The sequence below is a fragment of the Triticum urartu genome, chromosome 5 (genome assembly GCF_003073215.2).
Source record: "Triticum urartu cultivar G1812 chromosome 5, Tu2.1, whole genome shotgun sequence".
Classification (NCBI taxonomy): domain Eukaryota; kingdom Viridiplantae; phylum Streptophyta; class Magnoliopsida; order Poales; family Poaceae; genus Triticum; species Triticum urartu.
In genome coordinates, this window is record NC_053026.1 from 597,060,623 (window position 1) to 597,080,586 (window position 19,964).

A 19,964-nucleotide genomic window follows, 5' to 3' on the forward strand; every position below is an offset into this window, starting at 1 on the left:
ATTATGTGGGTGTAGTCTTTTTTCTCGTAGTCTCTGGAAGGGTCAAAATACAGGGCGTGGGAGACTTGCGGATAAAGAACGATAAGGATGGCACGCCCGTTGCTGCGGGGAAAAGACACCTCAAATTATTCCCCATAGAGAGAGAAGGAATGATTGAAATGTATGAAAGGATTCTTCGAAACTGACTTACTTTGGATGATAAGGCGCGAGGACAATTTCAGCATGACCTTTGCTAAAAAATGGACATATCGAGCGCCTGAAATTCACCGGAACGGAAATGAATCAACATTCCAGCGTAACATAGGCAACTCGGATCATTTACCAAAACATGACATGTCCAAAACATGACATATCCACATATCACATGTCCAGTTAAAATTTGCATATAAATTCAGCAAATTTTGAAACCTATCTAAATTCATAACTAAATAGATAACCTAATTAACATAACTAAAACCTAAGTAAATTAACCCTAGCTAGCAGAGAGAGAGGGGGGTAGTTTACAGAGGGTGCAGGGCGAGGAGGCAGGCCCGACGACGGCCGAGGTTGGGAGGGGAGGAAGCAGAGGAGGGAGGCGAGGGCCGACGGGTCGGGGGCGAGCGCCGGTGCCGGGGGAAAGCGTGCCTGGGTCGGGGGTGGCGGGGTCGGGGACGAGCGTGCCGGGGTCGGGCACGGCGGGGTCGGGGGCGAGCGCGCCGAGGTCGGGGGCGGGCGCGGCGGTGCGACGGGGCTGGGGAAGAGAGAGTGGGGATTTGGGGGAAAAGAGGCGGGATGAAGCAGGGAGAGGGAGAATTGTGGGTTAAGTGGACGTAGCAGTAGGGCGTTTACACGAAACGCGCTACTACTATTACGAGCAGCTATAGCGATTTTCTGCAGAAACCGCTACTGCTACCTTGACTAGTTGTAGCTCTTTTTCACTAAAGCGCTACTGCTATAACCAGTTTCCCTTTTTTATTTTCCTCAGCATAATAGGAACATATATATTACATCATTGGACCCTTGCATAATAATGGCTAAGTGTGTATACAAAATAGGAACATATATATATTACATCATTGGACCCATGCATAATAATGGCTAATTAAGTGTGTATACAAAATAGGAACATATATATATATATATATATATTACATCATTTGACCGATTCCTCAGCGCTGACGTTTTCATTTTTGAGTTAGCTTCTTTCCCTTCTTGTTCATCGAAGAATAATTGAGCCCCTCATTGTGACTTTGCCTTTTCCATGGAGTACGATTTTTCTTTGGTAATGTAGTATTGATTCTTCTTTTGATGTATACTTCATTATCATCATCATCTTCCCTCATTGGGTTGCCGTACTGATCATAGTCTTCCTCGTCGGCGACTCCATCCATTCCAATGATGTTTCTTTTGCCTTTCCTCACGAAAACACGACTGGGATTGCATGGGTCGGTTATGAAGAAGCATTGTGTCACGTGCTTAGTGTGTACCCATGGCTCGTTTTTTGCGATAGCGTTCACAGTAGCGCTCTTGGCGTCGGGTATAGTCATGGTAGTGAAAATCCAGCTTTGTCTTTCAACATTCTTAGCCCATCTGACACGGAACATCGTCGTGTTGTGCAGTCCAGAGTAGTCAAGCTCCCAGATCTCCTCGACCCTTCCATAAAATCGTTCAGTTGCGCCGTTGTCGCTACCGGTCATGCATTCCATCGTCACCCTTGAGTTCTGATATTCATCATTGTCCATATCTTTGGCCTCCGTGTAGAACATGTATCCGTTGATATCATATGCCTAATAGGTTACGAGGTTGGGCGAGGGGCCATGTGCTAAGGCGTATATGAGCAATCCGTCCTTAGAGCCCTCCTCCGGGGGATTAGCAATAATATCCTCTTTGAACCAATGCAGGAAAGTGGAGTTGTGCTCTCTAGTAACTTCGGCCTCCGTCCTGCATACCCCCCGGTCACGATACTTCTTTGCGATAATTTCTTTGTGCAGTGCCAGGAAAGGATCTACCTCATCTATGTGTTGTAGCACTACCAAGTTTGCTCTGTGAAAGTCGTTGCATCGATCTGAGTATGCCACGTGCAGTTCCCTGCGACCGTTGCAGTGACCTTCTCCTTCGAGCCTCCCATCGTGCTTGTTAACGGGCAAACCAACACTAACACCAGGCGGCTGGTCTACGCCATATAGAAAATTCTCACAGAAAGAGATGCACTCTTGTGTCAAATAGTCCTGGACGATGCTTCCATCCGGACGGGACATGTTACGAACGAATCCTTTGATGATCCCATTCATCCTCTCAAACGGCATCATGTTGTGCAGGAATGACGGCCCCAGGTTTATTATGTCATCCACAATATGGACACATAGATGCACCAGCACGTCAAAGAACGCGGGCGGGAAGTACATCTCAAGCTCATTCAATATCACAACGATCTCTTCCTGTAGCCTTCGGAGCTGCTTCACACTGATCGACTTTCGATAGATGACGTCAAAAAAGTTGCAGAGACCAATAAGTGTGTCATGGACGTGCTTGTCCATTATCCCTCTAAGGGCAACAGGTAATATCTGCGTCATCATCACATGACAGTCATGAGACTTCATCCCGCTAAACCTTTTCTTGTCCGTGTCTAGATATCTACTTATCTTGCCACAGTAACCGGAACAAACTTTGACTCCGGTAAGGCACTTAAAGAATTGATTGATCTCAGCCTGACTTAAGGTGAAGCAAGAAGGGGGGCAATAATCCTCATTATTTATTTTCTTGCCCTTCTTCTCCCGTGCCTCTGTCTCCGTCTCTGTCTCGTCTGACATTTTACGGGGCGGCATGTGCAGATCTTCCCTGATTTTCAAATCTTGCAAGTCTTTTCTTGCCTTCGGCCCATCCTTGGTCTTATCCGGCATGTTCATCAGTGTTGCGAGCAAGCTCTCAAGGACATTCTTACAGATATGCATTTGATCAAGGCAATGAGGTGTATCGAGTTTGTTCCAGTACTCCAAGTCCCAGAACATAGACCTCGTCTTCCATACCTTCACCAGCGGCTCCGGCGCCTTTCTCATCATCTTTCCCGGCGCGGGGCACTCCTTCCAGTTTTTCAACAGCTCATCGATTTCGGCACCGCTCCGCTTACGTGGAGGTCCTCGATGCTCAGCGTGACCATTGAATAGATCTCCACGGTTTCTCCATGGGTCATCCTGTTCGAGCCATCTTTGATGCCCCATGTACACGATTTTCCCAGACCCTCCATCTTTCCTTGACGTTAGCTGCTGAGACGTCGTATCATTCATGCACCGCGTGCATCCGCAATATCCATGGCACACCTGGCCTGCCACATATCCGTAACCAAGATAGTCGTGCACTGTTGTGATCAGCGCGGCTCTGATGTTGAAATACTCGCCTTTGCTGGCGTCCCATGTCTTGGCCGGTGTTTTCCATAACGTGTCTAACTCCTCTTGAAGTAGCCCCACATACAAATTAATATTATTTCCTGGTTGTTTCGGCCCTTGAATAAGCATGCTCATGTGAATGTACTTCGATTTCATGCACAACCAGGGGAGAGGTTGTACATCCATACAAACACGGGCCATGTGCTATGGTTGGTGCTCTGGTTGCCAAATGGATTCATGCCATCGGTACACGCACCAAGCACGATGTTCCTTGCATCACATTCAAAATACCGATAGAAGCTGTTCAACGCTCTCCACTGGCTTCCATCCTTGACGTGTCTTAGCTTCGGATCATCTCCATCGTCGGGCTTCTTCCTCTCCGCGTGCTAGCGCATTAGCTTTGCTTCCTTGGGATCTACAAAATACCTCTGGAGACGGGGAGTGATCGGTAAGTACCATTCCACTTTCTGGGGACATTTCTTCCTGGCCTTCTTGTATCGAGAAGCATTGCACACCGGACAACTTGTTTTTTCCGCGTGCTCCTTCCGATAAATTATGCAATCGTTGATGCATGCATGGTATCTAACGTGTGGCAGATCAAGAGGGCACATGATCTTCTTGGCCTCATCAACAATACTAGGACATAGATTACCCTCGGGAAGAACATCCTTTAGGTACTTGAGATGCTCATCGAGGCTAGTGTCGGTCCATTTGTTTTTAGCCTTCGTCTTCAGCAGTTGGAGCGTGAAACTCAAGCGGGTCACCTCAGGATTGCAACCATCATACAATGGAGTGTTCGAGTCTACCACCAGTTGCTCTAGCTTAGCCTCCTCTCTAGAAGCAGCTCTCTCAGTACTCGTCTCCTTGCGAAGCAATGCTTGAACATGAGGGTTCCGCATGATTGAACTTAGTATCGACGAACTCTCCTGCGTGGAATCCATGTCGTTCTCTCCGCCGCCATGTCCGGCCCCTTCTCCGCCGCCATGTCCGGCGTCTTCCCCGCCGCCATTATCGATCATCTCTTCGTCTTGCCCTGTGTCATCATTGCCTGCCCCGTCGGCATCCTCAACATCGTCATCCTCATCTTCAGTTATCCACCGAGTATAGCCATCCATGAAACCAGTCATGAGCAGGTGCGCTTCGACACGACCATCGACATGGGGGTCAAGCCAAACTATTCCTTTGCATTTTCGACACGGACATAAAACCTCTGTTAGGTTATTTTCCTTCATGTCCTGCATCGCCGACCGCAACCACCTGTCCACCATCGTTCCATTAACCATCGTCAACTCTGCACGGTAACAATAAACAAATTGATTATAAGAATGCGTGCATTCATCAAAGTCATACAAAAATTCGGCATGACCTTCCTTAAAATAGGACATATATAGATCTAGAGTTTGCCCGGAATTCGCCGAAACAGAAATAAATCGACATTTCGGCAAAACATAGGCAACTCAAATGCACAATTTGGCATCAACTCGTGCCACACACACATTTTCCATAAAAATATCACACACACATGCATAAACATATTTCCATTTTGCAAAAGCATGAAATATTAATCACACCTCTATCTCAAGATCAAGCACACGGTGGAGATGATGATGTAGGGAGGTCAAAAGTGCACAAAGCTCTTCTTGACAAAGAAAGATCTAGTTAGGGGGCAAATAGGTCACTTAACTAAATGCTACATCTACCTAGCTAGCTAATTTGGGAGGAGACAACTTCAACTAGTGGAGGGGGGAGGAAAAAGAGAAAGGAGATGAATTAATGGAGGTGGTGTAGTTATAGCTAGGAGTAATAAAGAGAGAGAAAGGTAGGTAGAAGAGGGAGAGTAATGGGGGAGAAGTATTGAGGAAGAAGAAGAGTGAGAGAGGGAGGATGTGGGAGGTAGGGGAAAGGGAGGAGAGGAGATGGGGAGGGGGAGATGGAAAAGGTGGTGGGTGCTGCGTCTTAGCAGTAGCGCGGGAGAGAAAGCACGTTGCTGCTAAGAGCATAGCAACAGCGCACTTTCCTGTCACGCGCTACTGCTAAATGGGCCAACCCTGTGCACAATTTCAAAATTAGCAGCAGCGAGGTGACAAAAAAGCACGCTGCTACTATGGCATTAGCAGCAGCGAGCTCCCTGGCGCCGCGCTACTGGTAAACTTATGTCGTTGTGTACTGTCGGTGGATTTTTGTAGCAGCGCGGTTTAAGCGTCACGCGCTACTGCTAAGTTTGCACCAGTAGCGAGCTTTCCGTAGCCGTGCTGCTACTACTTAGCAGCAGCGCCAGTTTTTATGCCGCGCTGCTGCTAAGATTCTGAGTATAAGGTTTTCCCTAGTAGTGTTCCCTCAGTTCATTGATCCAGAGCAAGATATACTCATAGCACGAAGAATGAGTCGGAAGTGTTCTCAACTCCTTCCTCACTCAAACCCTGATCCATTCGGGGGCTAATGATGAAGTCATGTACCTAGGGTAGGGTCATGGATCTGAACAAGATACCCTCCCCAGGGACATCCCAAAGAACAAGAAGCAGTCGAAGAAAAATCATCATTCACTCGAACATAAAGCCATGTTCCACTCGACAGTCTTGAAGACACTCGACCATATAAACAACTACTCAACTACCAGAAGACTAAGAGCCACTCACTTTGCAACGGTCGGGATTTAAGTCATAGCTTTAATGGTCATTTATGTACTTTTATTACAGGCGTTACCAGTAACGTCTCCACCTTTATGTACCTTAAACCCTTCGTAACTGAGGGCGGGAGGGGTCTGGCAAAATCTATATAAGCCCCCCCTCCTGAGGGACAAGGGTTTGCACCCCCTGTAACTCACACGCGCATAATCCAGTCGATCGCCTTCGGGCTCCGAGACGTAGGGCTGTTACTTCCTCCGAGAAGGGCCTGAACTCGTAAAACTCGCGTGTACAACTCCTCCATAGCTAGGATCTTGCCTCTACATTCCTACCCCCCATTGTAGTGTCATACTTAGAACCACGACATCGATATCATCCAAACAGTGTGTGTATGCGCGGTATCCCTTGTTTCTCTATCCTGAAAGATTACTGAGAGTAGGCCAGTCATTGATGGTCATGAACAGCAACGCCTTTAGGTCAAATTCTTCCTGTCTGTGATCATCCCACGCACGTACACCTGTTCCATTCCACAGCTGTAAGAGTTCTTCAACTAATGGCCTTAGGTACACAATAATGTCCCTGTCGGGTTGCTTAGGGCCTTGTATGAGCACTGGTATCATATTGAACTTCCGCTTCATGCACAACCAAGGAGGAAGGTTATATCTACATAGAGTCACAGGCCACGTGCTATGGTTGCCGCTCTGCTCCTCAAAAGGATTAATGCCATCTGTGCTTAGACCAAACCATACGTTCCTTGCATCACCTACAAATTCCTTCCTGTACTTCCTCTCGATTTTTCTCCACTGCGACCCGTGAGCGGGTACTCTCAACTTCCCGTCTTTCTCACGGTTTTCTCTGTGCCATTGCATCACCTTGGCATGCTCTTTGTTTAGGAACAAACGTTTCAACCGTGGTATTATAGGAGCATACCACATCACCTTGGCAGGAATCTGCTTCTTCCTGGGGCACTCGCCCTCGACATCACCAGGGTCATCGTGGGTGATCTTATAGCGCAATGCACCGCATACCGGGCACGTGTTCAAATCCGCGTACTCACCGCGGTAGAGGATGCAATCATTAGGGCATGCATGTATCTTCTGCACCTCTAACCCTAGAGGGCAGGTAGCCTTCTTTGCCTCGTACGTACTCTCAGGCAATTCTTTGTCCTTTGGAAGCATCTTCTTGAACTTTACCAGCAACTTTCCAAATGCCTTGTCAGATACACTATTCTATGCCTTCCATTGCAGTAATTCCAGTGTGGTGCCCAGCTTTTTCTTGTCAGCTTCGCAATTTTGGTACAACTATTTCTTGTGATCCTCTAACATGCTCTGCAACTTCTTGTTCTCCTTTTCACTTGCGCGGTTTCTCTCTGCATCGGCAATGGCCCGACCTAGATCATCAGTTGGCTCATCTGATGACTCTTCTTCAGCTTCTTCCCGCATTGCCGACTCAGCTTCTTCTCGCATTGCCGGCTCGGCTTCTTCCCCCCATTATTGTATCATCATATTCAGGGAACCTGTCATGGCCAGGATAGCTATCGTCATTCTCTTCTTCTTCATTTTCTTCCATCATAACCCCTCTTTGTCCGTGCTTGGTCCAAACATTATAGTGAGGCATGAGACCGGACTCAAACAGGTGGATGTGAATGGTTCTTGAGTTAGAGTAATTGTGATTATTCTTACAGCCAGCACATGGACAAGGCATAAAACCATCCGCCTGCTTGTTTGCCTGAGCCGCAATCAGAAAAGTATGCACGCCTTCAACGAACTCGAGAGAGCATCAGTCATCGTACATCCATTGTTGGCTCATCTTCATTACACATCACCAAATAGACCAAATTAATACAAGTTCACATATAAATTTCATACAACACTTATTCTCATAAAGCAAACATATAAATAACTCTCTAGCTCAAGCATTTAAATGCAACAACAAATGCGATGAAGATTGCAACTAAGGTAACAATTGATCAAACAGCATAACGATACCAAGCCTCAGTATCAATGACATATTTTCTAATCTTTCTAATCTTCAAGCGCATTTTCTCCATCTTGATCTTGTCATCATCGACGACATCGGCAACATGCAATTACAATTCCATCTTCTCCCCCTCAATTATTTTCAATTTTTCTTTCAAATACTCGTTTTCTCTTTCAAATAAATTTAACCTCTCGACAATAGGGTCGGTTGGAATTTCTGGTTCACATACCTCCTAGATAAAAATATCTCTGCCAACTTGATGGGCATAATTTTTCATAAACACGAAATGCAACAAAATAGTTATAAAAGAAAATATACCACATCCGAATCATAACCCGGACGAGGGCCAACGGGGACAGATATCAAAACCATGGCACTATGAATAACAAACAACGTTCGGGTAAGATAATTATACAAGTAACTATATATCTAAATCACACAAACATGATTTTTTATATAAAAAAGATAAGAACAAGAGGCTCACCCCACAAGGTGGTGCCAGCGACAGGACGATGCGGACAATGGACGGTGGTTAGGACGGAGACGGGAAGACACTAAGTAAACCACACCTACATATGCAAACTAAGAGTTATTTTGAGCTCAAATTGCATATTAATCAAATAAACTAGCTACCACATATAATTCCTCCCAAATTCCTAAAACCCACAAATTAATGACTATATAAAGCATTGCAAGAGCTAATCTAGCAATGAGAAATGAAAGGACAAAGTTGATTACCTTTGTGATCACTTGAATGGATGGGGGCCTTTAAATCTTGACAAAATTTGTGAAAAATGTGTGAGGGGAAGAACAGAGAGGAGAGGTGAAAGGGGAAAAATAGAGCGAGCTCGGGTGGACGAAGGGTTTATATAGGATGACCTTTAGTACCGGTTTGTGCCACGAACCGGTACTAAAGGTGCTGAAGGGGCCCCAGACTGACAACATCCTACCACCACTCTCTTTAGTACCGGTTCGTGGGACGAACCGGTACTAAAAGTTCGACACGAACCGTTACTAATGAGAGTGGCCCGCCTAGCCGTTGGAACCGGCACTAATGGTGACATTAGTTCCAGCTCAAAAACAAACCGGGACTAATGAGCTGAACATTTGACCCTTTTTCTACTAGTTCCTCTTCAATCTCCAACACTTCCCCTCTATGTAGTGGAGATATACAAAAGAGACGATGTGTAGGACAAACACCTCAGTGCACACACATATGCCAAATTCCTAGTGCGGAGCTATACTTCTCCGATGACCCCGTCCTGATGACTGTGTGCACAACCATCTGGGAGAGCATTCCTCCATAACTGTGTCCCTTGAGAACTAGCTGCCCAGTGTGCAATGCTTCTCAATACAAGAAGGCAGGAAAGAAAGCTCCTCAGAAAGTTGTATGGTACTTTCCGATCACTCCCCGTCTGCAGGGTATTTCGTAGATCATAAGGAAGAAAAGCTCATGCGCTGGCACGCAGAGAGAAAGAAGCCCGACGATGAAGATGATCCGAAGCTGAGACTCCTCGTAGATGTTAGCCAGTGGAGTGAATTCAATGCCGTATATGGATTTTTCGCAGAAGATGAAAGGAACATCATGCTTGGTGCGAGTACCGATGGCATGAATCAGTTTGGAAACCAGAACACCAACCACCGCACATGGCCCGTCTTTGTATGGATGTACAACCTCCCCTCATGGAAGTGCATGAAGAGAAAGTACATACACATGAGCATGCTGATTCAAGGGCCGAAACAACCGGGAAATAATATTAACCTGTATATAGGACTTCTGAGAGAGGAGCTAGACAAGTTATGGAAAGCGCCGGTCAAGACATGGGACGCCAACACAGGAGATTATTTGTATATGAGAGCCGCACTGATGACAAAGGTGCACGAGTATCTCGTTACGGGTACACCTCAGGCCAGGTGTGCCACGGATACTGCGGATGCACGAGGTGCATGGATGATACAACATCTCAGTAGCTTACATCAACAAAAGATGGCAGGTCTAGGAAAATCGTGTACATGGGGCATCGTAGATGGCTCAAGAATGATGACCCCATTCAATGGTTTGGCTGGGCATCGAGGACCTCCACATAAGAGGAGCAGCGCCAAAATCAACGAGTTGTTGAAAAACTCGGAACAGTGCCCCGCACCGGGAAAGATGAAAAAGGGTCCCGAGCCACTGCTGAAGGTATGAAAAATGAGGTATGTTTTCTGGCACTTGGAGTACTAGCCCAATCATGACACACCTCATTGCCTTGATCAAATGCATATCACGAAGAATGTCCTCGAGAGCTTTCTTTGCACACTAATGAACATGCCAGAGAAGACCAAGGATGGGCCAAAGGCATGGAAAGAGTTGGAAGATTTGGAGATCTGGAGAAATCTCCACATGCCGCCCCGTAAAAAGTTGACGGAGGAGACGGAGACAAAGGTGGGGGAAAGGGGAACAAAAGTCAACAAGAAGGAGGATAATTATTGCCCCCTTCTTGCTTCACCTTAAATGCGAAGGAGATCAATCAATTCATCAAGTGCCTTATGGGAATCAAAGTCAGTTTCGGTTATTGCGGGGAGAAAAACAGATTTCTATACACCAAGAAGAAAAGGTTCAGCGGGATGAAATCTCATGACTGTCACGCGATGATGATGCAGATACTCATGGTTTCCATTAGAAGGATAATGGACAAGCACATCTGTGACATGCTTACTGGTCTCTGCAACTTCTTCGACATTATATGTCGAAAGTCCATCAGTGTGAAGCAGCTCCGAAGGCTACAGGAAGATATCGTTGTCATACTATGTGAGCTTGAGATGTACTTCCCGCCCGCGTTCTTTGACGTCATGGTGCATCTGTGTGTCCACATCGTGGACGACGTTATCGACCTCGGGCCGACATTCCTTCACAGCATGATGCCATTCAAGAGGATGAATGGGGTCATCAAAGGATTCATTCGTAACATGCCCATCCCGATGGGAGCATCGTCCAGGGGTATTTGACCTAGGAGTGCATCTCCTTTTGCTAGAATTATATAGGCGGTGGAGACCCTGTTCTTGGTTTGCCCGTCAAGAAGCACCATGGGAGGCTCAGAGGAGAAGGTCACAACAACGGCTAGAGGGAATTGCACGTGGACTACTCGGATCAAGGGAACGACTTTGATAGGGCTAACTTAGTAGTGATACAACACCTAGATGTGGTAGATGATTATGTGACACTGCACAAACAAACCATCGCAAAGAAGTACCATGATTAGGGGATGCGCAAGACGGATGACGAAGTTACTGTAGAGCACAACGCCACTTTCTTGCGTTGGTTCAAAGAGAAAGTTCTTGCTAATCCCCCGGAAGAGGGCGGTTCGGACGAATTGCTCATACACGCCTTAGCACATGGCCCTGCGCCCAAACTTGCGACCTATCAGGCATACGATATCAATGGGTACACGTTCTACACGGAGGCCAAAGACATGGATAGTGATTACCAAAACTCAGGGGTGACGATTTAATGCGTGATCGACGCCAACGGCACAACTGAAAGAATCTATGGAAGGGTCGAAGAGATCTGGGAGTTCGACTATGCTAGAATGCACAATGCGACGATGTTCCGTGTCAGATGGGCTAAGGCCATCGTAAGAGAAAACAAGTATTTCACTACCATGTCTATACCCGACGCTAAGAGCACTACCATGAATGTTAACGTCATCGCCAAAACTTAGCCATGGGTACATGCTAAGCACGTGACACAATGCTTCTTCATAACCGACAAGACCAATCCCAGCCGTGTTGTCATGAGGAGAGGCAAAAGGAGCATCATCAGAATGGATGGAGTCGGGAACGAGGAAGACTACGACCAATATATATGGCAATCCAATGAGGGAAGATGACGGTGACGATGAAGCATACGTGAAAAGAAGAATCAAGACTACATTACCTAAGAAAGATCGTACTCCATGGTGCCGGAAAAGTCACAGCAAGGGGCTCAATTATTCAAAAACAAAAAAGAAAGGGGAGAAGCTCAATGTGAAACGTCGTCCACGCAGCTGAGAAACCACCATTTATATGTATGTATCTATTTTGTGTATGCACTTAAGTAACCGTTATCGGTCAAATGATGTATATGTCGTATACCCTATAGTGTGAGAGGAGACATTCTCGTCGACTGCGTGCGAGGCCTTCGGGAGAAAAACAAAAAACAAAAACCAAAAACAAAAAGGAGAAAGCAATAAAATAGAAAAATAAAAGTAAACTAAATTGGAAAGTAAAATAATAAAAAGAAAAGTAAACAAAAAATTAGAAATGGAAAATAATAAAAAGAAAATAATAAGATTTAGCAGTAGCACTGGACTAGGACCAGAACTATAGCTAACTTAGCTATAGCGCTGGTTTGTAGCTAGCGCTACTGCTATTTTGACTTAACCACCACGCGCGCGGGCTCAAAAATTTTCTAAGTCTTTCTCCCCCTCTCCCCCACTCCTCTGCCCTACCCTCGACCAGTCGCCATTGTCCCCCCTCCCCCGGCCAGTCGCCGCCGTCGCCCTGCCCACCCTCGACCTCACCGCTGGCTGTCGCCTGAGAGCCCGCCCTCAACCTCACTATTGTCACGCAGGCCCACCCTCGACCATGCCTCCGCCGCCCTTCCCCCGCCCTCGACCTTGCCACCGCCTATAGTCCTCTCCCTCTCCTCTCTCCTGCCATCCTCTCTCTCTCCCTTTCTCCTCTCTCTCTAATATGAACCCTAGATAGGAGTTGGATGTATGAACCCTAGGTGTTTATATGAACCCTGGGACATGATGTTGGTTCTATGATTAGGAAATTAGGACAATATGGATATTTTTAGGACAGTAGGAATTTTTGTAGGACAGTAGGAATTTTTTTAGCAATTTTTTTAGGAAATTAGCTAGGGTTACAATTAGTAAAATTGTGACATTGTGATGATGTTGTTGATGCTGCTGTGATGATGTTGTTAGCTAGGACAGTATAAATTAGCTAGGACAATATAAATTAGGAAAATATTTTAGGTGATGTTGTTGCTGCTTTAAACAAAAATAGTAAATTTTTGAGTTAACAGAGAGTAGTTAGTATATAAATTAGCCAGGGAAAATTAGCTAGGGCACTTAGCTTTAAACAAAAAACAGTAGCTATGGCATATGTCATTGATATTTTTCTTTTCAAAAACTTGGTTAAAGTAATTGTTGCTATATAAACAAAAAACAAGATTGACGTTATATGATATATGTCATTGATGCTCATTTGCATATTCCATTCTGGTTGTCATTGGTGTTCATTTATTATTGGTGAATATGATATGATTAATGTTGGTTGAACGGACAATCATCAAAGAATATCCAAGTGGCCTATGTTTTGCCAGAATGTTGATTCATTTCCGTTCCGACAAATTTCAGGCCCTCCATGTGTCCACTTTTTAGCAAAGGTCATGCCAAAAATTTCGGTGAATTTCAGCATGACTTGTGCTAGATACTAGGACATATGGAGCCCAGGATTTGCCGGAAGGGGAATGAATCAACATTCTGGAAAAATTGTGGTCACAGCGATGCACCCCAAGAAATTAGGACAACAGAGCCGGAGGAAGTGTGCGTGTGCTACGGCAATCAACTAGGATGCATCCTCAGGGAAACCTCCAACATCAATGATGAAAAGTTAAAGAAGATACCACATATGGAGCACATGCTCCTAAAGAAGTTGCACGATAGGTTCCTATTCCCTGGCCGGGATGATAGCAAACATCCGTGGGATGATGAACCCATGACAAAGATAAACAACAAGGCAATGATGATGTTCACCAACGACTTGTCCGCCTAGAAAGTAAGGGTGAAAAGGCGATTGCGAAGAATGAACCGTGGTCCAAGATTCATGCCGACAATCCGACACGAAAGGAAGAGGACTTCGAAAAATTCTAGGAGACTTGCTATAAAGAAGAAGTCAAGAAAAAGTCGAAGAAAATGAAGGCGCTCCAGGCCAAGAACACGCCTCCCCACCGCCTCAAAAGTCGTGGTTGCAAGGGGAAGAGGCGCGCATCGGCCAAGGAGGACGCCGAACATGGAAGTCACAGAATCCCTGACCCCTTGGCGGAGTTCACCGACCCACAGGAGCTGGACTCGATCAGGGCCCAGTACAAGTGGGACCCGATAAATAAGATCTTTTTACATTTACCAGAACACGAGGGAGTTCATGAGACTACTGGTTATTGTTATATTACCACCTTGTATTAGCTTCCAATCACTTCGACTACAAGTTTTGTCACATCAGTAAACCATCCATGTTACTTTTGCAGAAAGAGCAGCACCAAAAGGTAGCCGAAAGTGATGACTCGTCTCAGTCGTCGGCGAGGCCCAAGTGGGACACCCCTTTCAACCGGGCCCTGAACATACTGAAAAAGGCCTCGGAGGACAAACCATCGTCTTATGGAGGTGTGAACGGCGACACGAGAAGCCGATGGAAAGAAGACAGTGATGGTTGCTTACTCAACAGACCATCAACGAGAAGGTCGCGATTGCAGTCCATAAGACCAAAGCTAAGACCAAAGAAGAGTTGTTCAAGGTAGTCAATGCAGGGGTAGCTGGCGTCTCGGCTGACTTCACATCTTCCATCTCCAGCTTGATTTCGGCAATTATAGATTGGACGAAGTACAATCCTGATGAAGGGCCAGCAAACTTTCCCCTTCCCAGCTATGTCGGGAGCAATTCTGTGCACATCACACCACCAGCACCTACTCATGCCACTCCACATGCTCCCGTACCTGGTCCTGCTCCTATTCATAGCAGCTCGTCCTCCGTCTCTGGCGTGCTCGGCATGGCTTCATCTTTGGCAGAGCTTGACACCCTCAAGGTAATTACGTGTCATACCCTCTTCACCAACATATCTGTAGTCTTCCGTTTCACTTGCCTTTTGGATGTTTCACATCGCAGACATGTCTTCGCAGGCCGACGATACCCCGTGCACCCTACTGTACGACATCAATGGCCGGAAGGTGGATGTGGGAAAGGCCACGATCGTGAAGCCGAAGGACGACATGTTCCACAGCTGACAGATTCCTGGCGTCTTCAAGGTTTGCGTGGCCAGTGTCAAAGCAGCCTTCGAGGATTTTTCCTCCTCTGGTACCAGTACCACATAGATATCTGGTGTTCTTGTGGCTTTCTTATCACAACAAGATCCTTACTAGGGATAATCTGTCCAAGAGGCAACATGTAGCCAACATGACCAGCTTATTATGTGGTGAACACCAGTCTGTCCATCATCTATTTTTCGAGTGCATTGTAGGTCAAAACATTTGGGAAGACATTGTTGATACACTTAGTTTCCCTTGGCCACACAATATGACACGGTTATCTATTTTGTAGGGGCTGATCCAAACCTTGACAATTTACTAGAATACCTCTGTATAAAGTTGTAGTTTTCTCTGCTGTCCCCCCCCTCTTAGCCAATGGCTATGTACAAAATGTAAAGTGTAACCACTCCTTTTTTTTCAATAAAGCAACTGTAGGAGCCTCTCCTGCTGTTATAATGTTCAAAAAAAGAAAACTGATATTAATATTGCATGTGTTGTTGCCATTTGGAGCATTTGGATCATGTGTAATGAAATGTGTTTTTAGGGTGTGTCGTGGACAAGCACTCGAGTCATCTTGTTAAAAGTCAGCTCCCTCCTTCATCTATGGAAGATCCTGTGTGTGGGCGACCAATTAGTTCTACTATGGCCACTACAAGAAATATGTCAACTTGTGACCTTCTCTTAGTGACCCAGCTGAATTGGTCGTAAATCCATGACCATTTCGCTTGGAGGGGCTCAAACCCTCAAATTGCTTACACCAAATGGTCACAAAGCAGACAAGAGGCGCCAATGACCTTATTTCTACTGGATTACGACCAATATAAATGGTCATGAGGTTGTGAACATGGATGCATTGCTACTTATTGCTTTGACTAGGCGCCACCTCACCAGTTTTGCCTATGTGTCATGTCCATGTGTCAATTTTTTCCCTAGGTTGTGAAGCAAACTATATTTCTGTCATTCCCAAAATTCCCCAAAAAATGGGCATTCTTTACTGGGAAAACTTTGTTTTTGCCACTCTAGCTTTTCACCACTTTGCTTATGCCACTCTAGAATTTGACATTTTACTTTTTCCACTCTTAGTTTTTGATAATACATCACAATTGCCATTCCGTGTCAAAAGCAATAATTTTAGAGTGGCAATTACGATACATTGTCAAAATCTAGAGTGGCAAAAGTGAAATGAAAAGTTATTGTTTTTGCCACTGAATGGCATTTGTGATGTATTGTCAAAAACTAAGAGTGGCAAAAGTGATATGTCAAAATCTAGAGTGGCATAAGCAAAGTAGGCAAAAGCTAGAGTGGCAAAAACAAAGTTTTCCCTTCTTTACTATCCAAATCATTACCTCACAACAATATTCCAATCCATTTGCCTGGTAAATCTTCCTCGGCAAATTTCCAAAGTTTTTGTTCAACTCGAACTGTTGTGAAGGATGTACTAGCTAGGCATATCCTAATGAGCTGAATGTTTGCCACATCTTCTATATTCCCAAATGATAGCTCTCCACAAAATTTGAGCCCCATCTAACAATACATGTGAGCGTGGCTTCAACATTCATATTTCTGTCCAGTGTGGTACGTTGCAAAGCAAGTGACACATAGGCTCCTTCATTTGAGCTGCAAATTTTCAAAGATAGTGTCCTTAGTAGATGATCATCCTCGACCAAAACTTAGGCCCATTGGCCATGTGCATTTCCCATACTACTGATCAAACACTTGGGTGCTAATTCATGTTTGAGCATTGTTCGGTCTCCTCGGGAGATTCTTCTGTTATTATTTTATTCCAAGCATCTATCTGGGGAGTGCCAAACCTACTAGACATGCCTAGGCTTCCCAAAACGCATGGCAACGCCATGGTCACGCAATGACCATGCGGCGAGCATGCGAGTCTACGCGCTTTGGAGTTGGGGCCCTGGGCCACCGTCCAAACCTCAACGTATCACCACCACACCATGTATTTATGCTTAAATAGATACTTATGTACCTAAAAATTATTTTTGGAAAAAATAAATAGCAAACTATGAGGCAGCTATAGTTCAAAGTTGACCCGCTTCCAGCTGAAACGGCAGAAATTTGTCTTTTCACCAGAGATGGATCAAAGCTTTTGACACCCGACCATTTTGTCAATTGTGCATTAAATATGGCCTAGTATTTCAAAAAATTGATTTGGTCCAATTTTGCAACAAATATATGGTAGGTCCTTCACAAAAAAACTCATTTCAGGCACTCAAAAAATGGAAAATGAATTTTCCGTGCAAAAAAATTAAAACTCCCTTAGGTGACATTGTTTGGAATTCCAACATGCACCCATGTGCACAATATTAGATCTTTTGAACAAACTATGCCATGAATCTGGCCATAAGATTGATCATCTGGCTTGAAAGCCATTGATCTCCACACATTGTAGCTCGTTTCTGAGAACACTTTTTAAAAATAATTGCTGTGTTACATGTTTATTATTTTTCCTAGCAACTTGGTCACATATAATGACACAATTCGAAGGTTTTCCAATTTTTTGATTTTTTTGAATTTTTATGCCCGTTTCAAAATGCGGTTAAAACGGCGGGCTTGACCATTCATAGCTAGTGGTTGAATCTTGGAAAACTTTTCATGTTTCTCTGATTAAATAGATACTTTTGTACCAAGAAATGATTTTTGGAAAAAATAAATAGCAAACTATGAGGCAGCTGCAGTTCAAATTTGAGCCGCTTCCTACTGAATCGGCGAAAATTTGTCTTTTTCACCAGAGGTGGATAAAAAACATTTACACCCAACCATTTTGTCAATTGTGCATTAAACATGGCCTAGTATTTTATAAAATTGATTTGGTCCGTTTTTGCAACAATTATTTGGTAGTTCCTTCACAAAAAATCCTCATTTTGGGCACTCAAAAAATGGAAAATGAATTTTCCGTGCAAAGAAAATGAAAACTCCCTTAGGAAACATTGTTTGGAATTCCAAGATGCACCCTTGTGCGCAATATGAGATCATTTGAACAAACTATGCCATGAATATGGCCATAAGATTGATCATTTGGCTTGAAAGCCACTAATCTTCATGCATGATAGCTCGTTTCTAAGAACACTTTTTAAAAATAATTATCGTAGTACAAGTTTATTATTTTTCCTGGTAACTTGGCCACATATAATGACACAATGCGAACATTTTCCAATTTTTTGATTTTTTTCGAATTTTTTATGCCCGTTTCAAAATGCGGTCAAAACGGCGGGCATGATTTTTCCTAGCTAGTGGTTGAATCTTGGAAAATTTTTGGGGTTTCTCTGATTAAATAGATACTTATGTACCTAGAAATAATTTTTGAAAAAAATAAAGAGCAAACTATGAGGCAGCTGTAGTTCAAATTTGACCCGCTTCCAACTATATCGGCGGGAATTTGTCTTTTTCACCAGAGGTGGATCAAAACTTTTGACACCCAACCATTTTGTCAATTGTGCATTAAACATGGCCTAGTATTTTAGGAAATTGATTTGGTCCAATTTTGCAACAAATATATGGTAGGTCCTTCACAAAAATACTTCATTTTGGGCACTCGAAAAATGGAAAATGATTTTTTCATGCAAAGAAAATGAAAACTTTCTTAGGCAACATTGTTTGTCATTCCAACATGCAACCTTGTGCACAATATGAGATCATTCGAACAAACTATGCCATGAATGTGGTCATAAGATTGATCATTTGGCTTGAAAGCCATGAATCTCGACACATGATAGCTCATTTGTGAGAACACTTTTTTAAAATAATTGCCGTATTACAAGTTTATTATTTTTTCCTCGAAACTTGGTCATATATAATGACATAATGCGAAGGTTTTCCAATTTTTTGATTTTTTTGAATTTTTTATGCCCGTTTCAAAATGCGGTCAAAATGGCGGGCTTGACCGTTCGTAGCTAGTGGTTGAATCTTGGAATTTTTTTGGGTGTTTCTCTGATTAAATAGATACTTATGTACCTAGAAATGATTTTTGGAAAAAATAAAGAGAAACTATGAGGCAGCTGTAGTTCAAATTTGACCCACTTCCTGCTGAATTGGTGGGAATTTGTCTTTTTCACCAGAGGTGGATCAAAACTTTTGACACCCAACCATTTAGTGAATTGTGCATTAAACATGGCCTAGTATTTTAGAAAATTGATTTGGTCCAATTTTACAACAAATATATTATTGGTCCTTCACAAAAAATCTTATTTTTGACACTCGAAAAATAATTAAATATAACTACAAAGATCAGAAATGCATACAAATTGGTGCTCATCCATAAAATGTGGTCTACCTTGAGTGAAAATTTATGTGATGCCCTTTTCGAAAATATTTTTGATAGCTGCTTCGCAAAATAGCTCTATTTTAAATCACTGTTTTTTCGAACCAATCAAAACTCTTCCCATGGATCGATGACATGGCGCCCTTCCATCCATCCATCCCTATCTCCATCCCACATCCATCCATCCATCCGTCCATCCGTCCATCTATCTACAGAAAAAAGAAAAAGAGATAACCCCGCAGCCCAAACCCTAGATCAGATCCCCACATCGTACCCCTCTCCCCACTCCCAATCTCCCCCCCGCCACCTCCTCCGACCTCGCCGTCCTCCTCACCCACCACCGCCGACCTCATCCCTCCCTCCCCTCACCATCTCTCCCTACCCTAACTCCCATCGATGCCCTCTCATCCTCTCCCCCGATTCAGATCGACCACCGTCCTCCCCCTAACCCGATTCAGATCGACCACGCCTCACCGAAGAGAGAGAGGCGTCGCCACCAGCGACTATGGCTGGCTTGCTCACCGGCGCGTGCGTGCGTGCTTCGAATCCTTCGATGTGTGACCCTCCATGGGGCTGGCTGGACCGCGGCGCACATGTGGCTTGCCTAGGGTTGGCGGTGGCAGCGCTGCACGCCGTGTCTCCGGCCACCACGACGACGACAGCGCGAACCT